The sequence below is a fragment of the Arvicola amphibius genome, chromosome 3, assembly GCF_903992535.2.
Source record: "Arvicola amphibius chromosome 3, mArvAmp1.2, whole genome shotgun sequence".
Taxonomy (NCBI): Eukaryota; Metazoa; Chordata; class Mammalia; order Rodentia; family Cricetidae; genus Arvicola; species Arvicola amphibius.
Genome location: NC_052049.1, coordinates 104,125,790 through 104,148,443, shown reverse-complemented (window position 1 = coordinate 104,148,443; position 22,654 = coordinate 104,125,790).

Below are 22,654 nucleotides of genomic sequence, written 5' to 3'. Positions count from 1 at the left end.
CATGACAAGCTCAATAGAGGCCCGAGTCTCAGTAGTTTACCCTAAGGCAATGCCTGGTTCCAAGAAAGACCACAAATAGAGACTATCCAGGCACCACCCAGGTACAGACCGTCTAAAGGAAATTTCTAGCGTTCCAACCATTGTAGATAGATCTCCTGCCAGCACACACCCATCACTTTTCACCAGGTCACCCCTAGACAAATGTCGGCCAATCAGGGCTCCTGAAACTTAGAAATCCCTCACCCTCACCTTTGCTACTATAAAACCCCACCCCTAACTGAGCTCAGGATTCTTCGACCACTCCTATATGATGGACACATGGAGCGTCCAAGTTTGCAAACTTGTGTAAGAATAAAGGCTCTTTGCTTTTACATGCAGGACTCCATCTCCTGGTTGGTTTTGGGGGGGACTCTGTGATCTGGACATAAGAATTTCATTCCCTTTCTCATGTTACGACAGAGAGAAGCTGTCTAACATACACCTGGATTCTATGACTAAGAAACACGATGCGGAAGCTGCTATTTGCTGGTCAGCCTGGCAGAAAATGAATCACTAAACTGAAGGGTGGGTGTCGGGTCTGGCATATTTACTCTTGGAGAACCTATACCTAACTTCATGTTTCAGGCAGGACAGGCTTGTTGGAAATGGGTGAGATTAAAGAGAGGAGGTGGGAGAACACACTATACACTCGTCAGTGCTGGAGATGGAGGGAGAGAAGGAAGAAGCCAGGATCTGAGAAAATGGAGAACATCAAGGATGGGAAGAAGCACAGAGCAGCCCTCTATCCCCAGGTGAGACACCGAAACATCAACACAACACCTGATGGGGACAGGCAGGTGTCAAGTGTGTGAAGGCCACAGGAGTGCAGAGAGGCACTGAGGGCTTCAGTGGTCAGGTCTCTAAAGCCTACTCCAGAAAGATTTGTCTTGGTTATACATACACACATACACACACATTCCTTTGTCACATTTCACTTAGTGACAGTTCCATTGAATCATCATCGGCACAATTCTGTAACACAGACCCTATCCTGTCACCTAGGGAAGTAAAGCAAGAGGCACACAAACACCTGTGGGTAGAATGGCTGAATCCGTAAGTGGACAGGGCTAAGGCTCCCAGGTGGGAGGTCCCTGGGTCACACTGAGATGACTAAGGTGACCTCTCTGCACTGTCATTTCTCAACAGCCACAATTTGAATTCTAAAAGGGATAAGGGAAGCTTTAGTGTCTACATTCTGTTGTCCTTGAGTATATCCATCCAAAATTCCCCTGAGGAACACCCAAAGATTCCTCAAAGGGGATTCTGTGACTCTTCATAGATTTATTTGTCTGACCAAGAGCCACCGATAGCAACCAGGATAGACACTTAGGAGCTTTTCCCCACTGTTAGAGGGAAATACATTCTCTGCTTTCCTCCAGGAATCTGGGAAGGGTTGAGAGATTAGGGGGGTTACCCTGAGATGTCCCAGGTCTTATAGACCAGCAGAGATTTTCTACGACTCATACTCCTGGTCACTTTAATACAGGAGTGTTCCCTTTTCTCACAAGTTTGGTAAGTATTGAAATGAGCAATGAGTTTATGTCAGAGGTGAAAATGCCCAAGACACCAAGTATAAGAGGCTCTTTCACGGCTGAGCCAGTGGTTCTTTTCCACTCATCAGAAGCTAAGGTAAGTAAAGGAACTGCAGGAATTCTATGCTAATCCTTCTAGGGAGGTCCATGGTCTTACAGTCCTGAATCAGAATGTCTGCCCACCAGCTCCAGCTCCACTAACTGTCAGAATCTCTCACTTTTTCAGAAGCCCACCAGCAAGAAGGGGGACAGCAGGAGCAGCAGAAGATGATTTCCTAGTGGGGCCCTAGCATTATAAAAGTAATACATTTCTCAGAGAATGATCACTCCACACACTTAGACATGAAGGAAAAACTCTTTACTGAAGTACCTGGCTGGCTGTGGCTGATGCCCAAATAAGAGTCACCCTTGAATAGAACTATGTACCTTCACTTAGGCATTTTATCTGTTATCCTTAAATCTCTTTTAGGTCCTGGCTTTAGGTTACACTTGGAACAGTTTAAATGGAGACAGGATGCTATAAATCTGGCCCCTTGGGCAGATGGGGAGATTTACACAAGAAAGATATTGCCAGAATTAATTTTTTAAGTATAACAATGTTGTGCTTTTGTGAAAAGTTGTCACCTAGGATCATCAGACCCATATAACATAATTATATTTTTCCTGTTACAAACATGAAGACTTCATTATAGACCAGAATTTAACAATGGCTGTGAACCTAAGCCACTTTCTGCTCTTTAGATGTGTCTTTGATGTGGGAATGGGGCATGACGGCTATTCAATCCTGGTGAACAGATACTTACATTCTAGCATCCTAAATTTCATTCATCTGTAACAGGTCTATTTAGCAAACATGTATCTATGGGGTATTGTGGGAGAGAAGTTAGTGATTCCTTACCTAAGTTCTTCTTTGTGTAATTTAATGTCTCGGAGGCAACTCTGCTAACATCATCTCTATTATTTTAAGTTTCTTCTACACCAGAGACAGTCAGAGAGCACAGAGCACTCAGAGTCCAGCTTCAGCAAGATCCACATTATATAAAAGCTCATGCTGGGAGGAGTGGTCAATGGGATTCCTAGTCATGCACTGAGCAGATAAATACTCTAGAGAAAGGCTGAGCCAGACCCTGAATCATCAATGTTGTGTTTGCCTCTACTGCCACCTCGTGGCCAAGTTGTGTGTTTTTCTGATAGATACTGACTTTCAAAAGTGGATTCATGGCTGTGAGACTCAAAGGGGTTCTGAGATCTAGTAACTGATGAGCCTGAAGGACTGCTAGACACTGTACCCTGACTTTATAGTGTGACACTAATATTAATTAGTTCTGACTGGGTGTGGATTCCATGTGAACCTATAAAAAGTGTGTAATACCTTTGATTGCCATTTTGTGATTATTTAATGAGGTGCATAATGTGAAAGATTGTTATGTCTTATTGTAAAGCTGACTCCTTTATCTTTATATAAAACTTTACCCTGGGTGATTTTCCTTGCGTTATTAATTGCTGTGTCTGAAATTAGAACATATATCCTAGAAAAAAAAAACCCAGGATAGCCAAAACCCAAAAATCTTGTATAACAAAGGAACTTCTAGAGATATCACCATCCTGCACTTAAACTCTACTATAAAGCTAAAGCAATAAAAACAGCCTGATATTGGCATAAAAACAGACAAGAGGACCAATGGAATTGAATCAAAGACCTGGATATCAAAACATACAACTACAAACACCTGATGTTTGATAAAGAAGCTAAAAATATGAAATGGAAAAAAGAAAGCATACTCAACAAATGGTGCTTCCATAGTGAGATATCAACATGTAGAAGAATGAAAATAGATCCATATCTATCATCATACACAAACTCAAGTCCAAATGTATCAAAGACCTCAACATAAAACCAGCAACACTGGTACTCATAGAAGAGAAAGCAGGTAGTACAGTTGAACACATTGATACAAGGACCGCTTCCTAAATATAACCCCAGTAGTACAGACATTGTGAGAAACAATTAATAAATGGGGCCTCCTGAAACTGAAAAGCTTCTGTAACACAAAGGACACAGTCAACAACACAAAATGGCAGCCTACACAATGGGAAAAGATCTCCACCAACCAGCATCAGACAGAGGGTTGATCTCCAAAATATTCAAGAAACTTGTTATCAAAAGAACAAATAATCCAATTAAAAAATGGGGTACAGACCTAAACAGAGAACTCTCAACAGAAGAATCTCAAATGGCTTACGGAAATGCTCAACATCCTTAGCCATCAGAGAAATACAAATCAAAATGACTCTGAGATTTTCTTACACCTGTCGGAATGGCCAGATCAAAAACATTGATGACAGCTTATGCTGGAGAGGATGTGGGGTAAGGTGAACATTCCTGCATTGCTGGTGGGAGTGCAAGCTCATACAGCCCCTTTGGAAATCAGTATGGCAATTTCTCAGAAACAATCTACCTCAAGACCCACCAATACCATTATTGGATATATATTAAAAGGATGCCCAATCATGTCACAAGGACATGTGCTCAACTATGTTCATAGCAGCATTATTTGTAATAGCCAAAACCTGGAAACAACTTAGATGACTGTCAACCAAATAATGGATAAAGAAAATCTGGTACATTTACTCAATGGAGTACTACTCAGCAATAAAAGATAATGACATCTTAAAATTTGCAGGCAAATAGATGGATCTAGAAAAAAACAGAGTGAAGTAACCCAGACCCAGAAAGACAAATACATACTCACTTATAAGTGGCTTTTAGACATAAAACAAAGCAAAACCTAGCCTATAGTCCACAACAGAGAGAACCTAGACAACAAAGAGTAACTTAAAAGAAACATACATAGATCATCATAGGGTGGAGAAAAAGAGAAGAGTTTCTGAGTAAATTTGGAGTGTATGGGTCACAGGAGGGTGTAGAATGTGGAAAGGAAGGAAGGGAAGGGAGAGTACAAAATGTATAACTCAATAAAAACAATAAAAATAAAAAGTAAACAAAACAAAACTATATATTCCTGTTTGGGTTCTGGCCAGTACTAGCATGGAATACTTTTTCTCAATATATCAACTTTAATTGCCTATGCAATTTCTTATATCTTAGAGGTATAGTGTTTTCCTAACATACCTGAAGAATCCAACAAAAGATATCCATCCATCCATCCATCCATCCATCCATCCATCCATCAAACAATCAAACAATACTTAAAATAAGGTGTCATGTAGACAACATACAATTGAGTTTTATCTTTAGGTCCCTCTTCAGCAATCTTTCAGTTCATTTTCTGAGACCATAAATATTTAGGGTGACTGTTGACAGAATGTGATAAATATATATCACACTTATTATTATTTTCTATTTATTCCTCAGGGATTTTTTCTTACTATTCTTTCATTCTTTTTATGTCTATTGTAGTTGCAGTCAAACATTTTGTAAAATTTTGTTATATTCTATTTTATATTTTCTTTGTAATATTTTAAAATGATTTGCCTTCCATGAATATTAGGTGTGGTAACCAACAACAAACAGTTCCCTTCCTCCCTCCCTCCCTCCCTCCCTCCCTCCCTCCCTCCCTCCCTCCCTTCCTTCCTTCCTTCCTTCCTTCCTTCTTTCTGAAGGGTCCAAGAATAAGAATATAAACATGTAGATTCCAGAAATAGGAATGCAGAAATAAAGGAAGACTAGGAGAATGAGAACAGACTGTCAGCAGTTTTCTCAGTAGCTTAAGGATTAACTATTAACAGTAGGTAACTCCATTTTACAACCCATAAGCTCTATTTACAAGGCCAAAGCATCTCTTTGCAAACTGAGACCTAGCCTATGGATGTGAACTGAGTCAACTTTTAGGAAATAGATATATGACCGCTGGGTTATGCGTTATCCCTGCTATTAAAGGGGAGAGCACAGGGCTTCAGTAAACACTACCTGGAAGTACCAAGGAAGACAATAGATTAAGTACAAACACTAGTTTAATTAAAAAACTCTGTTTAATGGAGATTATAAAGTAAGGCAATCTGTATCTGAGTGTCACCTTGAGATTGTAAAAATTCCTTTGTTCAGACCTAATGCTTGATGCTCCGACAATAAAAAGATGGGTTCAGAAACCGGTCTTTGCCACAACCTTACAAAATCTATCTCTGGCTGTGGTCTCAGCTAGCTGATAAGCTTTTTGTGCCCCATGGAGATTTTTTTATTTTATTTATTTTATTTTTTCTTGGATTCTGGTTTCTGGAATAAATTTGCTTTTGGTTTATTAGACTTTGGTGGTCTGGACCCATCTTTGCACAATCTCCCCCCCTCTCCCCCGGACCCAATACCTTCCATCCTTTTGCTCATAGCATATCAGTTATATTCTATTTTACCTTCCTTCCTTCCTTCCTTCCTTCCTTCCTTCCTTCCTTCCTTCCTTCCTTCCTTTCTTTCTTTTTTCTTTCTTTCTTTCTTCTTTGTTTTTTTGATACATAGTTTCTCTGTGAAGCCCTGGCTGTTCTGGAGCTCACTCTGTAGACCAGGCTGGATTTAAACTCAGAGATCCACCTTTCTCTGCCTCCTGAGTGCTGGGATTAAAGACATGGCCACCAATACCTAGACCAATAGCTTTCTAATTGGACTTAAGATTTACTCAACAAGAGGGGAGTCATGCCTAGTCTAAAAACCTAGCAAAATTCTCATCCCTGTAAACATATCTACACAAGTAACATTGTGGTCAGATCCCAATTAAATTCAGTTTTCTCTTTCCTTACAACCATGATCACTGTGTTTCTCTAGTTTACAATAAAACCCAGTATTGTTCAGCAGAACTCTGAAAGACAAAGCCAGTCATCAAACGGCAACTATACCAAATAAATGAACCCCCAAATTGAAAAACAAAAACAAATTCCAAAGACAAACAGAAAATCAAAGCCTGAGTGTACCAATCAGAACGAGATTTATCTAGGCTTAGATTTTTATCTAAATCAAAGTTCAAACTCATTTTACTAAGATGAGTAAATAAAAAACTGAAGTTGTTATCATAGAAAAATAGGGAAATGTTTCTGGAGTAAAATGACTCCAACACTTGCTGGCAATTTTCATCTTTTCTCTTCATGAGCAGCATATACCCCCCAAAATGAGGCTTAATCCTATGTAACTGCTCTTATGCTGTCAAACTTGGGAGATCACAATGTGTGCCTCAAGTCAAGTCTGCCTACCTGTCCTCCATCATCCAATTACAAGGGACAAATTCTCAGTGGCGAGCAGTAAAAGGAGCTGTCCGAATGTCTCAGGTCAGGAGCCTAGTTCAAGTTTATCTCAGGCTGTCTGCAGCTTCCTTCCTGACATCCCTTTTCCCACCTCTGTGTCTGGTCTGAATTATTGTGGTAGTCAGGTGGAATCTTCTGAGCTGTATTGACTTAGTAGGCTACCACAAGTATCAATGAAAAAGCCAAGACCGTATTTCGATATCTGAGTTCCCTAACGGAGCTGCCCTGCTCTGCTGTGACCAATTTATCTGAAGGTTTCACCAGTGTGTTTAAAAAGTGTCTTCATTTGTGACACGTTGCTTTCTTACTATAAAAACTTCATAACCTTGCTACCTCATTAAAACACGTTTTTTTTTTTTTTGGGAAAATCTAAAGCTGTACTTTGGGGCTGTGATCATTTATATTTCATGCCAGAATAATCAGTCTTTTTATTCTTTTGTGATAAGAGCTGTTTATGTCAATGCCTAGCTATTTTTTTATTACTGTATTATAATAGACATTGATGTCAGAGGTAGTGATGCCCCCAGAAGTTCCTTTATTGTAGAGGATTGTTTTGGCTATTCTGGTTTTCTTTTTTGTTCATTTTTTCACATGAAGTTGATTATTGTTCTTTCAAGGTCTGTGAAGAATTGTGCTGGGATTTTGATAAGAATTGCATTGAGTCTGTAGATTGCTTTTGGTAGGATTGCCTTTTTACTATGTTGATCCTACCTATCCAAGAAGCGTTGGAGATCTTTCCATTTCCTGATATCTTCCACAATTTCTTTCTTCAAAGACCCAAAGTTCTTGTTGTACAGTCTTTTACTTATTTGGTTAGTGCTACCCCAAGATATTTTATGTTATTTGTGACTATTGTAAATGGTGATGCTTCTCTGATTTCTTTCTCAGCACCTTTATTGTTTGAATATAGGAGGGCTACTGATTTTTTGAGTTGATCTTGTATCCTGACACATTACTGAAACAGTTTATCAGCTGCAGGAGCTCCCTCATCAAATTTTTGGGGTCACTTATGCATACTATTATATCATCTACAAATAGCAAAGTTTGACTTCTTTCATTATAATTTGTATCCTTTTGATTTCCTTTTGTTGTCTTATTGCTCTAGCTAGAACTTCAAGTACTATGTTGAATAACTATGGAACAAACAGCTTTGTGTTGTTCCTGATTTTAGTGGAATAGCTTTGGGTTTCTCTCCATTTAATTTGATGTTGGCTGTTGGCTGGCTGTATATTGCTTTTATTATTTTTAGATATGATTCTTGTATCCCTGATCTCTCCAAGACCTTTACCAGGAAAGAGTGTTAGATTTTGTCAAATGCTTTTTCAGCATCTAATAAGAAGATTATGTTTTTCTTCTTTCAGTTTATTTATATGGTGGATTACATTGATAGATTTTCATGTGTTTTTTAAAATTTATTTATTTGTTATGTAGACAATATTCTGCCTGCATGCATGCCTGCAGGCCAGAAGAGGGCACTGGACCTCATTACAGATGGTTGTGAGCCACCATGTGGTTGCTGGGAATTGAACTCAGAACCTTTGGAAGAGCAGGCAATGCTCTTAACCGCTGAGCCATCTCTCCAGCCCCCAGATTTTCATATGTTGAACCATGCCTTCACCTCTGGGATGAAACCATCTTGATCAGGGTGGATGATTTTTTTATGTGTTCTTGGATTTGCTTTGCCAGCATTTTTATTGGGAATTTTTGTATTAATGTTCATGAGGGAAACTGGCCTGTAATTCTCTTTCTTAGTTGCACCTTTATGTGGTTTGGGTAGCAAGGCAACTGTCACCTCATAAAAACAGTTAAACAATATCCCTTCTGTTTCTATTGTGTGGAATAGTTTCTTTGAAATTCTGATAGAATTCTGCACTGAAACCATCTGGCCCTAGGTTTTTTGCTTCTTTGTTTGTTTGGGTTTTTGTTTGTTTGCTTTGGTTTTTTGGTTGGGAGACTTATGATGGCCACTTCTATTTCCCTAGGGATTATAGGTGTACTAAAATTGTTCATGTGCTCTTGATTTAATTTTGATGTGAGGTACCTATCCAGAAAAATTAACCGTTTCCTTTAAATTTTCCAATTCTTTGGAGTATATGTTTTTGAAATGTGACCTGATGATTCTCTGAATTTTTTCTGTGTCTCTTACTATGTCCCCTTTTCATTTCTGATTTTGTTAATTTACATATTCCTTCTCTGCCATTTGGTTAGTTTGGATCAGGATTTGTCTTTTGTCTATCTTCTTGATTTTCTCAAAGAACTAACTCTTGTTTTATTGCTTCTTTGTATTGCTTTCTTTGGTTCTATTTTATTGATTTCAGCCCTCAATTTGATTATTTCATGGTGTCTGCTCCTCCTGGGTGAGTTTGCATCTTTTTGTTCTAGAGCTTTCAGGTGTTCTGTTATGTCACTTGTGTGAGATTTCTCCAAATTCTTTTTGTAGGCACTTTCCTCTTAGTACTACATTCAAAGTATCACATAAGTTTGGGTACATTGTGCCTTCATTTCCATTCATTTCAAGAAAGTCTTTAACTTCTTTATTTCTTCTTTGATCCAGGGACAATTCAGTTGAGCACTGTTCAATTTCAATGAGTTCATGGGTTTTCTGCAATTAGTTTAGTTGAATTCTGACTTTAAATCATGATGATCTGATAAGATACATGGGGTTATTCCAATTATTTTTGTATTTGTTGAGATTTGTTTCATGACTAAATACATGGTCAGTTTTAGAGACGGTTCCATGAACTGCTGAGAAGTAGGTATATTCTTTTGTTTTGGGGTGAAATGTTTTGTAGATGTCTATTAAGTCCATCTGAGTCATGACATCTGTTAGTTCTCTTATTTCTCTGTTATGTTTCTGTCTGGCAGACCTGTTGATTGGTGAGAGTGGGGTGCTGAAGTCTTTTACAATTTGTGTGTGGTGTTTGATGTGCGATTTAAGCATTAGTAATGTTTCTTTTACATATGTGGATGCTCTCATAGGTGTTCAGAATTGAGACTTAATCTTGATGGAGCTTTACTATGATGAGTGTGAAGTGTACTTCTTCATCTCTTTTGATTGACTTCAATTTGAAGTCTATTTTGTTAGATATTGATTGGCATACCTTTTTCCAACCCTTTACTCTGAGGTAATGCTTGTCTTTGAGGTTGAGGTGCCTTTTTTTTGCATGCAGCAGAAGGATGGATCCTGTTTTCACATGCATTCTGCTAACCTGTGTCTTTTTATAGGTGAATTGAGTCCATTGATGTTAAGAGATATTAGCGACTGGTGATTGTCTATTTCTGCTATTTTTGGTGGTAGTATTTGTGTATTGCCCTTCTTTGGGGTTTGCTAGTATGAGGAATGAGGTTACTTGTTACCTGTATTTCTGTGGGTGCAGTTATTTCCTTGGGTTGGAGTTTCCCTTCTGTAGCACTAGATCTGTAGATAGGTATTGTTTAAATTTGGTATTGTCATGGAATATCTTGTTTTCTCTGTCTATGGTGATTGAAAGCTTTGCTAGGCATACTAGTCTGGGCTTGCATCCAGGATCTCTTAGTGTCTGCAGCATATCTTTTTTTTCTTTTTTCCCTCATGGTTTATTTTTTTTTTTATATTTAAAAATTTCCATCTCCTTCCCTCCTCCTCCCCCCTCCCTCCCCTCCTCCTCCCCCTTCCCTCCCCTCCTTCTCCCCCTTCCCTCCCCTCCCCTCCACCCATACCTCCCCTCCCTCCCTCTCAAGGCCAAGGAGCCATCAGGGTTCCCCATTCTATGCTAAGACCAGGGTCCTCCCAACTCCCCCCAGGTCCAGGAAGGTGATCGACCAAGCTGAGAAGGCTCCCACAGAGCCCGTCCATGCAGAAGAATCAGAGCCCAGAGCCATTGTCCTTTGCTTCTCAGTCAGCCCCCGCTGTTGGCCACATTCAGAGAGACGGGTTTGGTCGCATGATCCATCAGTCCCATTCCAATTGGAGTTGGTGATCTCCCATTAGTTCTGTCCCACCGTCTCCATGAGTGAACGCACCCCTCACGTTCCTGACTTTCTTTCTCATGTTCTCCCTCCTTCTGCTCCTCATCAGGACCTTGGGAGCTCAGTCCGGTGCTCCAATGTGGGGTTCTGTCATTTTCTTCATCTATCGCCAGGTGGAGGTTCTATGGTGATATGCAAGAAATTCATCAGTATGGCTATAGGAACTGGCCTTTTCAAGCTCCCTCTCCTCAGCTGCCCAAGGAACTAACTGGGGGCATCTCCCTGGAAACCTGGGAACCCCTCTAGGGTCAAGTCTCTTGACAACCCTCAGGTAGCTCTTTAAATTAGGATATATGCTTCTCTGCTCCCATATCCACCCTTCCTATATCCCAAGCACCCCATTCCTCCGAGCTCCCCCCGTTCTTCCCTTCACACTTTTCTCTCCCCATCTTCCCTTGGCCCAGTCTTGCCCAACTCTCAAGTTCCCAATTTTGCCTGGCGATCGTGTCTACTTCCAATATCCAGGAGGATTACTATATCTTTTTTTGGGAGTTCACCTTCTTATTATCTTCTCAAGGATCCCAAATTTATAGGCTCGATGTCCTTTAATTATGGCTAGAAACCGATTATGAGTGAGTACATCCCATGTTCATCTTTTTGGGTCTGGGTTACCTCACTCAGAATAGTGTTTTCTATTTCCATCCATTTGCCTGCAAAATTCAAGATGTCATTGTTTTTTACCGCTGAGTAGTATTCTAGCATGTATATATTCCACAGTTTCTTCATCCATTCTTCCACTGAAGGGCATCTAGGTTGTTTCCAGGATCTGGCTATTACAAATAATGCTGCTATGAACATAGATGAGCATATGCTTTTGTTGTATGATTGGGCATCTCTTGGGTAGATTCCCAATAGTGGAATTGCTGGGTCCTGGGGTAGGTTGATCCCGAATTTCCTGAGAAACCGCCACACTGCTTTCCAAAGTGGTTGCACAAGTGTGCATTCCCACCAGCAATGGATGAGTGTTCCCCTTACCCCACAACCTCTCCAGCAAATGTTATTATTGGTGTTTTTGATTTTAGCCAATCTGACAGGTGTAAGATGATATCTCAAAGTTGTTTTGATTTGCATTTCCCTGATAGCTAGGGAGGTTGAGCATGACCTTAAGTGTCTTTTGGCCATTCGAACTTCTTCTGTTGAGAATTCTCTGTTCAGTTCAGTGCCCCATTTTTTAATTGGGTTAATTGGCATTTTACCGTCTAGTCTCTTGAGTTCCTTATATATTTTAGAGATCAGACCTTTGTCAGTTGCAGGGTTGGTGAAAATCTTTTCCCAGTCAGTAGGCTGCCTTTGTGTCTTAGTGACAATGTCCTTTGCTTTACAGAAGCTGCTCAACTTCAGGAGGTCCCATTTATTCAATGTTGCCCTTAAGGTCTGTGCAGCTGGGGTTATGCGTAGGAAACGGTTCCCTGTGCCCATTTGTTGTAGAGTACTTCCCACTTTCTCCTCTATCAAGCTCAATGTGTTCAAATTAATATTGAGGTCTTTAATCCATTTGGACTTGAGTTTTGTGCATGGTGATAGATATGGATCTACTTTCATTCTTCTACAGGTTGACATCCAGTTATGCCAGCACCATTTGTTGAAGATGCCCTCTTTCTTCCATTGTGTACTTTTGGCTCCTTTATCAAAAATCAGAGGTTCATAGGTTTGTGGTTTAAGATCCGGGTCTTCTATACGATTCCATTGGTCAACTTCTCTGTTTTTATGCCAGTACCAAGCTGTTTTCAATACTGTAGCTTTGTAATAGAGTTTGAAGTCAGGGATGGTAATGCCTCCAGAAGAACCTTTATTGTATAAGATTGTTTTGGCTATCCTGGGTTTCTTGTTTTTCCATATAAAGTTGATTATTGTCCTCTCAATCTCTGTGAAGAATTTTAATGGGACCTTGATTGGGATTGCATTGAATCTATAGATTGCTTTTGGTAGAATTGCCATTTTTACTATGTTGATCCTCCCAATCCACGAGCAGGGGAGATCCTTCCATTTTCTGGTATCCTCTTTAATTTCTTTCTTCAAAGACTTAAAGTTCTTGTCAATTAAATCCTTCACTTCCTTGGTTAGAGATACTCCCAGATATCTTATGCTATTTGTGACTATTGTGAAAGGAGATACTTCTTTGATTTCCCTCTCTGCTTCCTTATCCTTTGTGTATAGGAGGGCGACTGATTTTTTGGAGTTGATCTTGTAACCTACCACGTTACTGAAGGAGTTTATCAGCTGTAAGAGTTCTTTGGTGGAGTTTTTGGGGTCGCTTATGTATACTATCATATCATCTGCAAATAATGAAAGTTTAACTTCTTCCTTTCCAAATTGAATCCCCTTGATTCCCTTATGTTGTCTTATTGCTATTGCTAGAACTTCAAGCACTATATTGAAGAGATAAGGAGAGAGTGGACAGCCTTGTCGTGTTCCTGAATTTAGTGGGATAGCCTTGAGTTTCTCTCCGTTTAGTTTGATGTTAGCTGTCGGCTTGCTGTAAATAGCTTTTATTATATTTAGGAATGAGCCTTGTATCCCTAATCTCTCCAAGACCTTTATCATAAAGGGGTGCTGGATTTTGTCAAATGCTTTTTCAGCATCTAATGAGATGACCATATGATTTTTTTCCTTCAGTTTATTTATATGATGGATTACATTGATAGATTTTCATATGTTGAACCAGCCCTGCATCTCTGGGATGAAGCCTATTTGATCGTAATGGATAATTTTTCTAATGTGTTCTTGGATTCGGTTTGCCAGTATTTTATTGAGAATTTTTGCGTCAATGTTCATGAGTTAGATTGGCCTGTAATTCTCTTTCTTGGTTGAGTCTTTGTGTGGTTTAGGTATCAGGGTGACTGTAGCTTCATAGAAGGAATTTGGCAGTGACTCTTGTGTTTCTATATTATGAAATACCTTAAGGAGTATAGGTATTAGGTCTTCTTGGAAGTTCTGGTAGAATTCCGCATTGAAACCATCTGGTCCTGGGCTCTTTTTGGTAGGGAGGTTTCTGATAACAGTTTCTAATTCTTCACGACTAACAGGACTATTTAGAGCATTTATCTGGTCCTGGTTTAACTTTGGTATATGGTATTTATCTAAAAAACTGTCCATTTCTTTTACATTTTCCAATTTTGTGGCATACAGGCTTTTGTAGTAAGATCTAATGATTCTCTGAATTTCCTCTGTGTCTGTGGTTATGTCCCCCTTTTCATTTCTGATCTTATTAATTTGCGTGTTCTCCCTCTGCCGTTTGATTATTTTGGCTAAGGGTTTGTCAATCTTGTTGATTTTCTCCAAGAACCAGCTTCTTGTTTCATTGATTCTTTGGATTGTTTTCTGTGTTTCTATTTTGTTGATTTCTGCCCTCAGTTTGATTATTTCCAGTCTTCTACTTCTCCTAGGTGAGTCTGCTTCTTTTTTTTCCAGAGCTTTCAGGTGTGCTGTTAAGTCACCAATGAATGCTTTCTCCGTTTTCTTTAAGTGGGCACTTAGTGCTATGAACTTTCCTCTTAGCACTGCTTTCATTGTGTCCCATAGGTTTGAGTATGTTGTGTCTTTGTTTTCATTAAATTCAAGAAAGACTTTAATTTCTTTCTTTATTTCTTCCTTGACCCAGGTGTGGGTCAGTAGTTGACTGTTCAGTTTCCATGAGTTTGTGGGCTTTCTGGGGGTAGCATTGTTGTTGAATTCTAATTTTAATCCATGGTGATCCGATAAGACACAGGTGGTTACTAATATTTTTTTGTAACTGTGGAAGTTTGCTTTGTTACCAAGTATATGGTCAATTTTCAAAAAGGTTCCATGAGCTGCAGAGAAGAAGGTATATTCTTTCCTATTTGGGTGGAATGTTCTATAGATGTCTGTTAAGTCCATTTGGTTCATTACCTCCATTAAGTCTTTCAATTCTCTGTTAGGTTTCTGTCTGATTGACTGTCCATTGGTGAGAGAGGAGTGTTGAAGTCTCCAACTATTAGTGTGTGAGGTTTGATGGCTGCCTTGAGTTCTAGAAGTGTTTCTTTTACATAAGTGGGAGCTTTTATATTAGGGGCATAGATATTCAGGATTGAGACTTCATTCTGATGGATTTTTCCTGTTATGAGTATAAAGTGTCCCTTTCCATCTCTTCTGATTGATTTTAGTTTAAAGTCAACTTTGTTGGAAATTAGTATGGCCACACCCGCTTGTTTCTTAGGGCCATTTGCTTGATAAACCTTTTCCCAACCCTTTACTCTGAGTAGGTGTCTGTCTTTGTGGTTGAGGTGTGTTTCTTGTAAACAGCAAAATGTTGGATTCTGTTTTCGTATCCAGTCTCTTAGCCTGTGCCTTTTTATAGGTGAATTGAGTCCATTGATATTAAGTGATATTAATGACCAGTGGTTGTTAACTTCAGTCATTTTTAGTAGTAGAGTTTGTGTGTTTCCCTTCTTCTAGTTGTGCTGGTGAAGGGTCGCTAGAAGCCTGAGTTATTGTGGGCGTTGTTGGACTCCTTGGTTTGTGATTTTCCTTCTATTACTTTCTGCAAGGCTGGATTTGTGGCTGCGTATTGTTTAAATCTGTTTTTGTCCTGGAATATCTTGTTTTCTCCATCAATGATGAATGCAAGCTTTGCTGGGTATAATAGTCTAGGCTTGCATCCATGTTCCCTTAGTGTCTGTAGCACATCTATCCAAGCTCTTCTGGCTTTCATGGTTTCCATTGAGAAATCAGGTGTAATTCTGATAGGTTTCCCTTTATATGTTACTTGACCTTTTTCCTTTGCAGCTCTTAATATCTGTTCTTTATTCTGTATGTTTTGTGTTTTGATTATTATATGGCGTGGGGATGCTTTCTTTTGATCCAGTCTATTTGGTGTTCTGTAGGCTTCTTGTACCTTCATAGGAACATCCTTCTTTAGGTTGGGGAAGTTTTCTTCTATAATTTTGTTGAATATGTTTTCTGGGCCTTTGAGTGGTAATTCTTCTCCTTCTTCTACCCCAATTATTCTTAGGTTTGGTCTTTTCATGGTGTCCCATATTTCCTGAATGTTTTGTGTTAAGAATTTGTTAGATTTGTTTAGTTCTTTAATCTGTGAGTTTATTTCCTCTATTGTATCTTCAGAGTCCGAGATTCTTTCTTCCATCTCTTGTATTCGGTTGGAAATACTTGTCTCTGAAGTTTCTGTTCATTTACTCAGAGTTTCCATTTCCAGTCGTCCCTCAGATTGTGTTTTCTTCAATACCTCCATTTCATTTATCAGGTCTTGTACTGTTTCCCTTACCTGCTTGATTGCTTTTTCTTGTCTTTCTTGTTTTTCTTGGGTATCTTTGAGAGATTTATTTATTTCGTCTACCTTTTTGTTTGTCATCTCCATTTCTTTATGGCAGTTTTTTACCTCCTGTTTAAGGTCCTCTATTATTTTCATAAAGTACTGTTTAAGGTCGGTTTCTTCTATATCTTCTGGGGTAGGGTATTCAATTCTTGTTGTTTCGGGATGTCTGGCTTGTGTTGATGTCATGTTGCCTTTCATGTTGTTGGAGGAGCTCCTGCATTGGCGCCTGCCCATCTCTTCCTTCAAAAGGAGCCCGGAGGCGTTTGGTGTCCTAGACCAATCTTTGCTGTGACTGAAACTGGTTGGATCTCCCCAGTGCCAGAGGAGGACCTATTCCTTGTGTCACAATCTGAAGAAGCCCGCACTCCCTTGCAGGAATCCTCAGACCTGCCTGGAGGCCAGAGTCTGACCCCTTTGGGTGGATGGCCTTAGAACAGGAGCAGGACACCTGAGAACACTAGGGAAAGCTTGGGAGACACAAGCCTGCAGAGGGAAGTAGGGGTAGGGGGTCTGTGCTCTCTTCCAGGGCAGGTTGCCCCAAGGTCCGCATTCACTCACCTGTTCAGATGGAATGTCAGGGCACAGGATCAGGGATTCCAGGCAGCCCAGGGTCGCAGCCCAGACAAAAGGGCCAAGGTGGGGGCAGGGCGGGATGGAATACCACACAGCGAACCTGGCAGCACAATCTGAAGGAGCCCGCACCCCTCCGCAGGAATCCTCAGACCTGCCTGGAGGCCAGAGTCTGACCCCTTTGGGTGGATGGCCTTAGAACAGGAGCAGGACACCTGAGAACACTAGGGAAAGCTTGGGAGACACAAGCCTGCAGAGGGAAGTGGGGGTAGGGGGTCTGTGCTCTCTTCCAGGGCAGGTTGCCCCAAGGTCCGCATTCACTCACCAGTTCAGATGGAATGTCAGGGCACAGGATCAGGGATTCCAGGCAGCCCAGGGTCGCAGCCCAGACAAAAGGCTCTGCAGCATATCTTAACAGGACCTTCTAGTTTACAGAGTTTCTATTGAGAAGTCAGGTGTAATACTAATGGGTCTGCCTTTATATATTACTTGACCTTTTTCCTTTGAAGCTCTTAATATTTTTCTGTATGTTTAGTGTTTGGTTATTATATGGTGAGGGACTTTATTTTCTGGTTCAGTCTATTTGATGTTCTGTAAGCTTCTTGTGCCTTCATAGTCATATCCTTCTTTAGGTCGGGAAAGTTTAGTTTTCTTCTATGATTTTGTTGAATATATTTTCTATGCCTTTGAGCTGGACTTCTCCTTCTATCACTATTATTCTTAGAATTAGTCTTTTTATGGTGTCCCAGATTTTCTAGATGTTTTGTTTTAAAGATTTCTTAGATTTAACATTTTCTTTGACCAATGAGTCTAATTTTTCTACTTTATCTTCAACTCCTCAGATTTTTCTCTTCTATCTTTTGTAATCTGTTGGTTATGCTTACATCTGTAGTTGCTGTTTGTTTACCCAGATTTTCCATTTCCAGAATTCCCTCTGTTTGTGTTTTCTTAATCTCCCCTATTTCAGTTTTCAAGTCTTGACCTGTTTGCTTCACTTGTTTGATTATTTTTTCTTGGGTTTCTTTAAGGGATTTATTGATTTCTTCCAATTTTTTTGTTTGCATTTTCCTCCATTTCTTTAAGGGAATTTTTCATTTGCTCTTTAAGGGTCCCTATCATCTTCATAAAGTTATATTGAAGGTCATTTTCTTCTGCTTCTTCTAGGATAGACTGTTCAGGTCTTCCTGTTGTAGGGTCACTAGCTTCTGGTGGTGCCATATTGACCTTTATGTTGTTGAATGTGTTCTTACACTGCCGTCTGCCCATCTTTTCCTTCAGTGGGGGCAGATGGGGCCTTGCTTCAGGGAGTCCCTCTTTCTCCAGTTGGTGAAGGTGGCACCTGTGGCTTAGACGGTTGCTCTTCCTCCAGGTGCAGGCAGGTTCATTCCTCTCCTGGATGCTGACAAGACTCTGGGGCTCCTCTCCAAGGGGATTCTGGAAAAAAGGATCTGGTTGTCACAGATGTGGTGGAGAATGGTCGCGGGTGTGTGGAGGCTGCTCAGAGTCTCCAGAGCTTGGTGGGTTGGGATGGGGGAATGGGATGTTCTTCCCCAGGCAAGGGCCTAGAGAGCTGAGCCCTCTAAGCAGTGGTGTCTCACTTCTCCAGGCTGTGTGAAACATTTTGAGGAGTATTGTTATTAGGTCTTCTTTGAAAATCTGGTAGAGTTCTGAGCTGAAACCATCTGGTCCTGGATTTTTTTTTGCTTGGGAAACTTTTAATGACTGTTTCTATTTTCTTAGTGGTTACTGGTCTATTTAATTTACTTATCTGGTCTTGAATTAATTTTGGTAAGTGATATTTATCCAGAAAATTGTCTATTTCTTTTAAGTTTTCCAATTTTGTAGAATACAGGTTTTTGAAGTATGACCTGATGATTCTCTCGATTCCCTCCATGTCTGTTGTTATGTCCCCACATAACAACAAAATTCATTTCTGATTTTGTTAATTTGGATATTCTCTCTGCTTTTTTATTAGATTGGGTAAAAGTTTGTCTATTTTGTTGAATTTCCCAAAGAACCAAATCATTGTCTCATTAATTCTTTGTATTGTTTTTTTGTTTATATTTTGTTGATTCCAGCTCTCAATTTGATTATTTCCTGTCATCTAGTTCTCCTGGGTGAGTTTGCTTTTTTGTTCTAGAGTTTTCAGGTGTTCTGTTAACTCACTAGTGTGTGATTTCTTTCAGCTTCTTTATGCAGGCATTTAGTGCTATGAACTTTCCTCTTAACACTGCTTTCATTGCATCCCATAAGTTTGGGTATGTTGTATAGTCATTCTCATTAAATTTTAGGGAGCCTTTAATTTCTTTCTTCATTTCTTCTTTGACCCAGGTGATTCAGTTGAGAATTTCTCAGTTTCCATGAATTTGTTGGATTTCTGCAAGTAGTGTTGTTGTTGAATTCTAACTTTAAATCATAATGGTCTGATAAAACACATGGAGTTTTTCCACTTTTTCATAGACATGTCCTTTTTTAGGTTGGGAAAATTCCTTCTATAATTTTGTTGAGAATGTTTTCTATGTCTTCAAGATAGACTTCTCTTTCTTCAATCCCTATTCTTCTTACAATGAGTCTTTTCATTGTGTCCCATATTTTCTGGATATTTCATGTTAAGAATGTGTTGGATTTAGCATTTTCTTTGACAGATAGATCTATTTTTTTCTATTGTATCTTTAATCTTGAGATTCTCTCTTCCATCTCTTGTATTCTGTTGTTTATGCTTGCATCTGTAGTTCCTGATGGCTTACCGAGATTTTTCATTTCCAAATTTCCCTCAGTTTAGGTTCTTTTATTGCCTTCATTTCAGTTTACTAGTCTTGATATGTTTCTTTCACTTGTTTGATTGCTTTTTTAAAGTTTTCTTGATGAAACATTACCAAATTCTTTTTATGAGGCTACAGCTACCCTGATACTCAAACCACACAAAGACACAACTAAAAAAGATAATTATAGATCAGTTTTACTCAGGAAATTAATGCAAAAATACTTAATAAAATACTGCCAAACTAAATCCAAGAATACACTAAAAAACCATCCACCACAATCAAGTTGCTTCATCCCAGAGATGCAGGGATGGTTCAACATATGAAAATCTGTCAATATAATCCACCATATAAGCGAACTGAAAGACAAAACCACATGATCATCTCATTAGATCCTGAAAAAGAGTGACCCTGGGCCTGGCTTGAGCACTTGAAACCTCCAGGCCCACCCCTACTGACATACTTTCTCAATGGCCACACCTACTCCAACAAGGTCATACCTCCTAATAGTGCCCCTCTCTATGAGCCTATGCATGTCATTTTGGGGGGGGCATAGAGTTTATTTAGTGGGTATTGGGAAGGGTGTAAGGTTAATGGGATTATAGAAAAGAGAGAGAGAGAGAGAGAGAGAGAGAGAGAGAGAGAGAGAGAGAGAGAGAGAGAAGGAGAAGGTAGAAGGCAGAGACTGCCTTTTGAGAAGGAAAACAGACAAAGAGAGCATGAGAGCAATTTTTATTCAAATCACTATACCCTAGGACTCCTTTGTCTAACAACTCAATTAGATGTAGAAATTTCCAGTACTGGAAACTTCAGTTGGTGATGAGAGATGTACAGTTGGTGCTTTGTCTCCCCCATTATTTGATAATTTCATTTAGCTCGTATTCATTATGTATGGGAAGTTTCTATAGTATTAGGATTCCATATGACCCCTCATATGACCCTTAGCTGTAGCTGTCACTCCCAGAATTCTGTCCCTGACCAATACTTCGCTCCTCATCCTTGTTTGGGCCTCACATTCCATAACTATTTATTCTATTGCAGGTTCCTAGGGAGAGCCATTCCTTCTACCTAGTCTTGAACACCTTTTAAATAGGTTATTGGCCATATGTGTTTCTTTCTTTTTTCATTCTCTTTTTGAAAACCTATCTATTCATTCCTGTTACCCATTTGTTGACTGGTAGATTTATTTTCTTGGTATTTAATTTGTCATTTGTTAGCTCTGATTCTTCAGACATGTGCACTCCAAATTTGAAATATTCACAAATATCAGGAAATTACTAAAGAGCCATAGGATAGAGGGACTTCAAGGGAAGAAAGTTATAGTGCAGTGGTATCAAGGCTTAAAGAAAACAGTGACACAGAAAGGGTTAAATGGGGAGGAAGATGGAAGGGTAGGGTAGAGGAGAAAATGTAGAAAGGGATAAACAGATAATGCTATATTTGTATTATTTTCCACTGCATTCATTGTGTATCAGACTGTCTGTTTTGCTGTGTGTGTGTGTGTGTGTGTGTGTGTGTGTGTGTGTGTGTGTGTCCTGTAACAGGCAGCAATGTGGAGGTCAGACAAGAGCTTGTATAAACCCATTTTCCCCTTCTATGATGGGGGTCCCAGGAACTGAACTCAAGTCATCAGGCTTAGTAACAAACAACTTTATTCACTGGTCCCCTAATCATATGATTTTAAACTTGAGGAGAGATAACATGACACAGAGTGTGAGTGCATTGACCAATAAATCTGAGTAATTAAATTCAGTCTTCAAAACCAACAGGGCAGAAGAAGAGAACTGACTCCTGCAGGTTTACCTTGGAACTACACAAGTGTGTCATGGCATGTCAAGAGAGAAACACGCATAAAAAATAAAAAAAAACCACAAATGTTTTATAATTGAAAGTAATCTAGACAACTATATAGAATTAACAAATTAAACTTTTAAAGGCACACAAGAATGATAGCATATCCAATATAATACAGTAAGATACATTTAGACTACAAAAGACATCTAAGGCATATGATGGAAAGACCAAGATATAGGGTTCAAGACAAGGCCAGCAGCAGAATACTTGCTCCCATGGTCCAGAGGCAGGATTCAATGAACAGCACTGAAAAACAAGGTTAGAATGACTTATAATATTGTCAAGTATATAAATATTCATATGTAAACACATGTAAATGTGCATCAAAGCTTATTAATAATTTTTAAACTTTGAATTATATGCCTGAACAGCTAAACAAGCTGTGTCTTTGCAGGGTGGAATTACTAGCCATGTTTCCTTGGACAGCACTGTCTGTGTTTTCTAAGGTTAGTATGCAATGTGCTGAAAAATACAAAAATAAAGATGCAAACAACATCAACTTTAAATTTATGTAATTTACTAGGAATAAAGCTAAACTGGGCCATCTTTCCATGCATACACAAACTAGACTTGGATGCTGTGCAGCTGATGTGACCACAGCCCATGTGATGGTGAATCTTAACTGTGAACCTTACTGTATCGAGGATAACTAAGAGATTCCTCAAACACTGCTCTGGGTGTGTCGGTCACATTTCTAGACATGGTTAGAATATGAAGTCTCTGACCTAATTAAGCTATTGAAGCCATAAATACATTCAAATTTCGGGTACATTATAAAAGAGTTACAGGCTGAAATGGAGAAAGCAAGGACCATGGGCTTGGAGGGTGTATCCTGTCCTGGGCCCTTCCTACTGTGATCAGCTGTGTGGCCTACACACCATGATGTGAATAGCTCTGGTCCATGGCATCCTCTCCAACATGATGAAAACCTCTAAAATCATGAACTAAACTTGATCATCGCTTCATTATAATGTTTTACTCAGGTAAACAGCAGTGAGAAATTGGATAGCATATGTCTTCCACTAAATGAATAAGAATTGAGTGAGATAATGGAACTAATGTCTGCTAGAGCCTTGGCAGAAGAGGCACCACTAACCTACAGGTTCACAAAGGAATGTGAGCTCTGTGGTATTTGCTATATAAAACCACTGTTGATAAAAATAAAGGTGATGTGAATAGGGGAAAGTTTGGCAAATATCCATTAGTGATTGAAGGATGGATGAAGAAAAGGAAGGAAAAAAGAATCTGAAAGGCAGAAGCAGTTGAGAGATGGGGAGCAGAGAACATTGTTCTAATCCCAACTGAACTATTGACCCAACAATATCTGATGCTGATCTAAGCAGGTGTCA